Source organism: Capsicum annuum, chromosome 7 (assembly GCF_002878395.1).
Source record: "Capsicum annuum cultivar UCD-10X-F1 chromosome 7, UCD10Xv1.1, whole genome shotgun sequence".
In the NCBI taxonomy this organism is placed as follows: domain Eukaryota; kingdom Viridiplantae; phylum Streptophyta; class Magnoliopsida; order Solanales; family Solanaceae; genus Capsicum; species Capsicum annuum.
Genome location: NC_061117.1, coordinates 196682603 through 196688530, shown reverse-complemented (window position 1 = coordinate 196688530; position 5928 = coordinate 196682603).

The window sequence follows — 5928 nt, the reverse complement described above, 5'->3', positions numbered from 1 at the left end:
TTGCTTAATTGTCAGCCTTGCAAATCAAATACTGACATAGTTCAGTATGTTGGGTGTGAACCAACCTCAAACTCTGGTAAATAAAGTCCAGTAGACCCTAGCTTGGTGTGAGATTTCTAGTATTAGTGGTCACTCTGTAGATTCATAAGGAGCAATTCCAGAATCATAAAACTTTGTGGGAAATGCACAGAATAGAAATTTGAATTATGGTAATGTCAACAACTATAAGTGGCAGAGTCAGTTCAATAATTTATAGGGCAATAATCAGGCTATATTTTAGCAGCAGCAAAACATGCAAGCCAATAATATTAAAGACACCTTGAAAAAAATCCTAGCAAATCAAGAACAAATGGCAATAGAGACTAAAAATCAATAGCTTACATAGAAGAACTTAGAGAAGCAATTGGGGCAGTTAGCTCAGGCCCAGAATGCCAGACCTCAATGGGGTTTGCCAAGTTACATAAATAATTTGAAACAAGTAATAACAATCACCTTGAGGAGTGGTAGAGACTTAATTGACAGACCTCCAAATAAATTGGAGGGACAATTAGAGTTAGTCCCAAAATAAACAACGGAGAAGAAAGTGGCAGTCAAAGATGCTGACAATTTAGGGAAGTCTGAGTACCCAAAAGATAAGGTAACTGAACATGTATAAGAGAGACCCCCACCACCATTCCCTTAAAAGTTTAAAAAGTCTAAGGAGGATGCATGTTTCAAGAAGTTCTTTGACACGTTCAGAGAACTTCACATTAACCTTCCATTGTTAGATATTTTGCAGGGTATGCCTAAGTACGTCAAGTACTTGAAGGATGTGGTGAACAATATGTCGAAGCTAGGACACATTGTGACGGTGGTACTGATGAAGGAATGTTATTCAATTGTGATGAGTAAGCTGCCAAAGAAGTTAATAACCCAGTGAATTACATGCTCTTCATACAAATTGGTGATGATGATGTGGTCCATGCTTTGCATGACTTAGGTGTAATCATAAACTTGATGCCCCTATCTATTTTCAATACTCTTGGATTAGGAAAGTTGAGGACACGTTCTGTGGTGCTTCAAATGGCGAATAAAACCAGAGTGCAGCCTAAAGGAGTCATAGAAAATATGCTCATTAAGGTTGGTAAGTTTATTATTTCTACTGATTTTATTATTCTTGATTATGTATCAGATGGCAGGGTACCAATCATACTGGGACATTTATTCTTGGCAATGAGAGAAACACTGATTGATGTTAGAGAGGTCACTATAACCATGAAACTAAATGATGAATAAGTTGTCTTCAAAGTATACAAACCACTCAATCCATCTTCACACTATAAGGATTTATGCATGATCACGGTTATGAAAATGGATAGTTTGGAGTTGAAATTTGCAAACCTAACCATGAAACTAAATAATGAATAAGTTGTCTTTAAAGTATACAAACCACTCAATCCACCTTCACACTATAAGTATTTATGCACAATCACGGTTATGAAAGTGGTTAGTGTGGAGTGGAAATTTGTAAAACGCAAATGACCTCTTCAGACTATCTCATAGATTTGCACAAACCGCCTATTAAGCCTAAATTTATGAAGCTAAAAAAAGAGTATGTAAAGGCTAATATTAAAAAAGATACTGACGTTGAGAGTAACCACTCAAGAGGTTAGAAAAGAGTGAGAAGATGGCTTTCGAGTAGGAGGAAAAGGTTTAAGGAATATGGTTGAAGTAGTGATATAGGTTATGTCGTGACACTAAATCAGATGTTGCTTGGGAGGAAACCCAAGTTAAGTTAGGTATTTGATTTTTTGTATTTTCTTTTTATTTCACATTTTGCTTTCGTGTTAAGTCACAAGTTGATGGAAAGTCTAAGGATCGGTGATCTAAGCTAAGAAGCATGGAAAAGATTGGTGTAGGGTCCTCGGACCTAATTGATGATTAAAGATACTACTATTTAGGCATAGAGGCCTTAGGGAGTATTTCTTACATTTCCTTTAAGTAATATTTTGGGGGAAAATGTGATTTTAAGTGTGGGGTAGGGAATCTTTCTATTATTTTAGGGTGAAGTATTTCTATATGATTTTTGTTCATAGTTATTTTCAAGTTTTTGGCTAAATTAAAAAAATTAAAAAAGGATTTTCTTTTTATTTGTTTGTTTTGTTGTTGGTGTTAGTCTAGTAAAGGCATACCTCTTCCACCTGTTGGTTTTTCTTTTTGATGCTTTTGCGAGGAGCGCTCTCTGAACCTAGTATCCTTTTTCATTTTTAGAAGTAAAATTTAAAATCTTATGTTAGGAATAAGTGAGATATTCTTGCTAATTGCTATGTGTGATTACATGATGCAAGTGGTTTTGAATGTAAAAGCATAGTGAATGTGTTACATGACAAATTTTGGGACACCAGGCTCATTTTTATGACTCTTGTGTGATTTAAGCTTAATTCTGCATTCATGTATTGCTTGATTTAGAGTCTATAGGTATCCTTTTTATTTTTAGAATGTTCCATGTGATGTGAGTTTTCTTGTATATTCCTTGTTGAATTTTGATATCTAGAACTTGCCTGGTGTGTGCAAGGAAAAATAAAGAATTTTGAGTTTAGGAGATGATATAGGCATTTTTTTATAGTCATGTTTCATACCCTTTTTGTGTACCCTTGCTATATGATCTTAGTTAGCCATATTTATCCTTTAGCCTATTATTGGGTATCCTCATATGTGCTTATTCCCTTCTTTTAATTGATCGTAATTTGATCCAAAACTCTTAAGCACTTTAGTTTAAAAGTTTAAATGGTTAAGGTGTGTAAAATTTAAAAGAAAAGAAGTGAAAGTGAAGCCCCAAAGGAGTAGCTATTGGTGTGAAAAATTTGATGTATTGTGGTTGGGAGTTATGTAATTAAAAGAGAGAAAATTATGCAAAATTGAATCATGTGTTGATAGAGAATACTCTCACCATAATATATATGAACTTCTTAAGGAGAGAGGGCAAAACAAAAGAGATGTATGAAGGTAGAGGTGGTGAAAGTTTGTTTGTTTATAAAATATCCCAATGTATAATGTGATGTATTATATCACTTACAAGATAGTCACTATTACTGGCCAAAATAGTTCCTACCGGACCTTGAGCCTAAACTACAACCCCTTAAGTCTTATTTGATATTGAACCTCTATGTTCTGATATTAGTAGAGTATTACCCTAAGGTATATCCTATGTTTCGACTTATGAGGCATGAGAATTCTTTGTGAGAGTGATCAAAATTTGATTTTTATACCCATTCTTGTGATAATTGCATCTTTGTGAGTGTATATGGTTAACTCTATTGTGGTGAGGGTGCATGTTTGATGATAGTTAGGTGACTTATATGATCTTTTTAAGTGAGTAATATGCATGAGTTTTCCAACGTTGTGGAATCAATTCTTGAGGTTATGATGTTTTGAACTAGTGTTCATGAGCTCTGAAATGTACATGACATGCTTAATGTGGAACTTGATTTTTGTGTAGTCATTCTAGTGCTAGTTTGAATGTCTTGATTATTGTATTAGTGATGTTGGAGTCTTCCTTAGATGATTCTTAATGTAAAGAGTTTTTCAAGGATATACAAGGCTTTAAGCATGGGGAGATGATCTTAGGTGGATTTATGCACCTAAGTCTCATTATCTATATGTAATTAGCCTTGTTAAGAGGACTTCTTGTGTTCTTAATAAGTTATTAATGATATAATTGAGCATATATGGTTCAAATTACTTATTTATAATGTTTGAGGTGTATTTAAAACAAGTTCAGAATCAATTTGGTCACTTAGAGTTTAGACGAAAAAACTAGTGTTACTAGCTTGAGCTATGTGTTGTTCTAGTTTGTCTCGATGGATTATATAGTATTTATGCACTAATTCGTGGTGTTTGATGATATAGGAGACCATATTATATGATAATATCAATATTCAAGAGAATAAAAAGGTCTAATAATATTGGAAAGACATCCACGAAGTGAGGAAAACAAAGGCAAATGGAAGGAGCAAGCCTTAACAAAATCTAGAATTTTGTAGGCCATGGGCATTCCACAATCTCTAGCCTCTGAGATAATGGAGTTCCATTCCCTAATACATAATTATAACATGTAAAAACACTAATCATCTATGATAAGGGTGTGCCACGCCCTTAACGTACCAAGACATGGGCTTCACACGCCATTGGTTCATAAATAGGCAATTCCCTTCCTAGTATAAATGGAACACTTGCTTTGTATTGTAAGTACCTTGGACGAATTTTGGGGATGGAAATAAACTTGATGAGTCTGAAATTAGGGTTCTTTATCTTTACTTTAGTTCAATCTTTGTTTATATACATGAATTCCTTAACTGCAATTCGTTGTAAATCCATAATTGGCTAAATACCCTCATTCTAGGGTTAAGGCTACAAACATGATTGTGTAGTTTTGGTTTATAGTGGGTTTGTTTTTTTATAAAGTATGTTATTGTTATTATTTTCTTGTTTTACTATTCTAAAGCGTCATAAAGTTTAGGATAAATGATAGTTCCAAAACGAATTGATCGCAAGAGTTGAGGGACGAAAAGAAAAATATAAGGGGTGTGGATTATGTATTTAATCATTAGAATCTAATTGTTAAATCATGAATTGTATTTATGTTAGATATTTACCTAAACACCTCACTTGGTTAATTAAATAGGAAGATAGTTTAATGCATCCAAGTTAAAGGCTCATATCTCCACTCAACGATGTAGTTGCGACATTAATTTGGGTAGATAACTTAGAGGATGACCATTCCCAAGTTATAATATCAATTCTATAGATCAATAATCACAATAAACACCAACACCGACTAGAAGAGATTGTGAAGTAAAGGCCTCAACCCTAGAAACTCTCCTTATATTGTCTACAATCCAAATTTTTTACCGTTGTTATTTTATGTTTAGTTCATAGTTTCAAAACTCGAATTCTTGCTTGGTTATCATTAGCACTTGTTTAATTTCTTTTGTAATACTAGAATTAAATTATTGCAGAGCACAACTCCCTGTGGTATCAATACTTGGCTTTTAAAGGCCATTTTACTACATAGGTGACCACGTACATTTGCGTGTGAGTTAGAATGCAACACATGTTTTAATGTTGCAGTATGATGAAAGTCATGGATCAAAAAAATTCTCTCAATTTTTTCCTCCCTATATGATGCAACTTTGGCCTCTTCTTCACTCTAGAAGGATAATAATTATCAATCACTCTTTTTCTTTAGATCTTCCATTTTTTTGGACCCACACTCTTCCACCTAACACTTATTACTAACCATCTGTGACTATACATAAGTTTTTATAGTGTGAATGAATGGAGTGTGACTTATACACTTTAAATCTCTCTTCCTAACATAGACCCTCATCTTAAGCTCTTTTTCTTGCATATCAATCAAGGCTCCACCAGTGGCTAAGAATAAGCATCCCAACATAATTAGTACCTGCTCATCTACTTTAAAATCTTAAATAATAATGTCTGCAGGAATCACAAACTTACCTACCTTGATGAGCATCACCTTCAATTACTCTTTCAGGTTGCACACGAAAGTGGTCTGCCAATTATAGAGTGATAGTAGTTGGGTATGGCTCTCATAAACCAAGTGTATCAAATACAGATTAGGTAATTAAGTTTATACTTGCCCAAAGATCAGACAATGCATGCCCAACCTCATTTTCACCAATTTGTATGGGAAGGATGAAACTCCTGGGATCCTTGAGATTTTTGGGAAGCTTTCTCATTACCCTTGAACTACACTCTTCAATGAGTGAAACTGTCTTAAATTCTACATGTCTTCTTTTTCAACCACTATCTCTCTTAAGTTGTGTATTTGGACATGTCCGTCAATGCATCAATCAAGGGAATATTGATGTGAAGTTGCTTGAAGATAACAAGAATCTTCTTGAAATTTACATCCTCCTTGTTTTC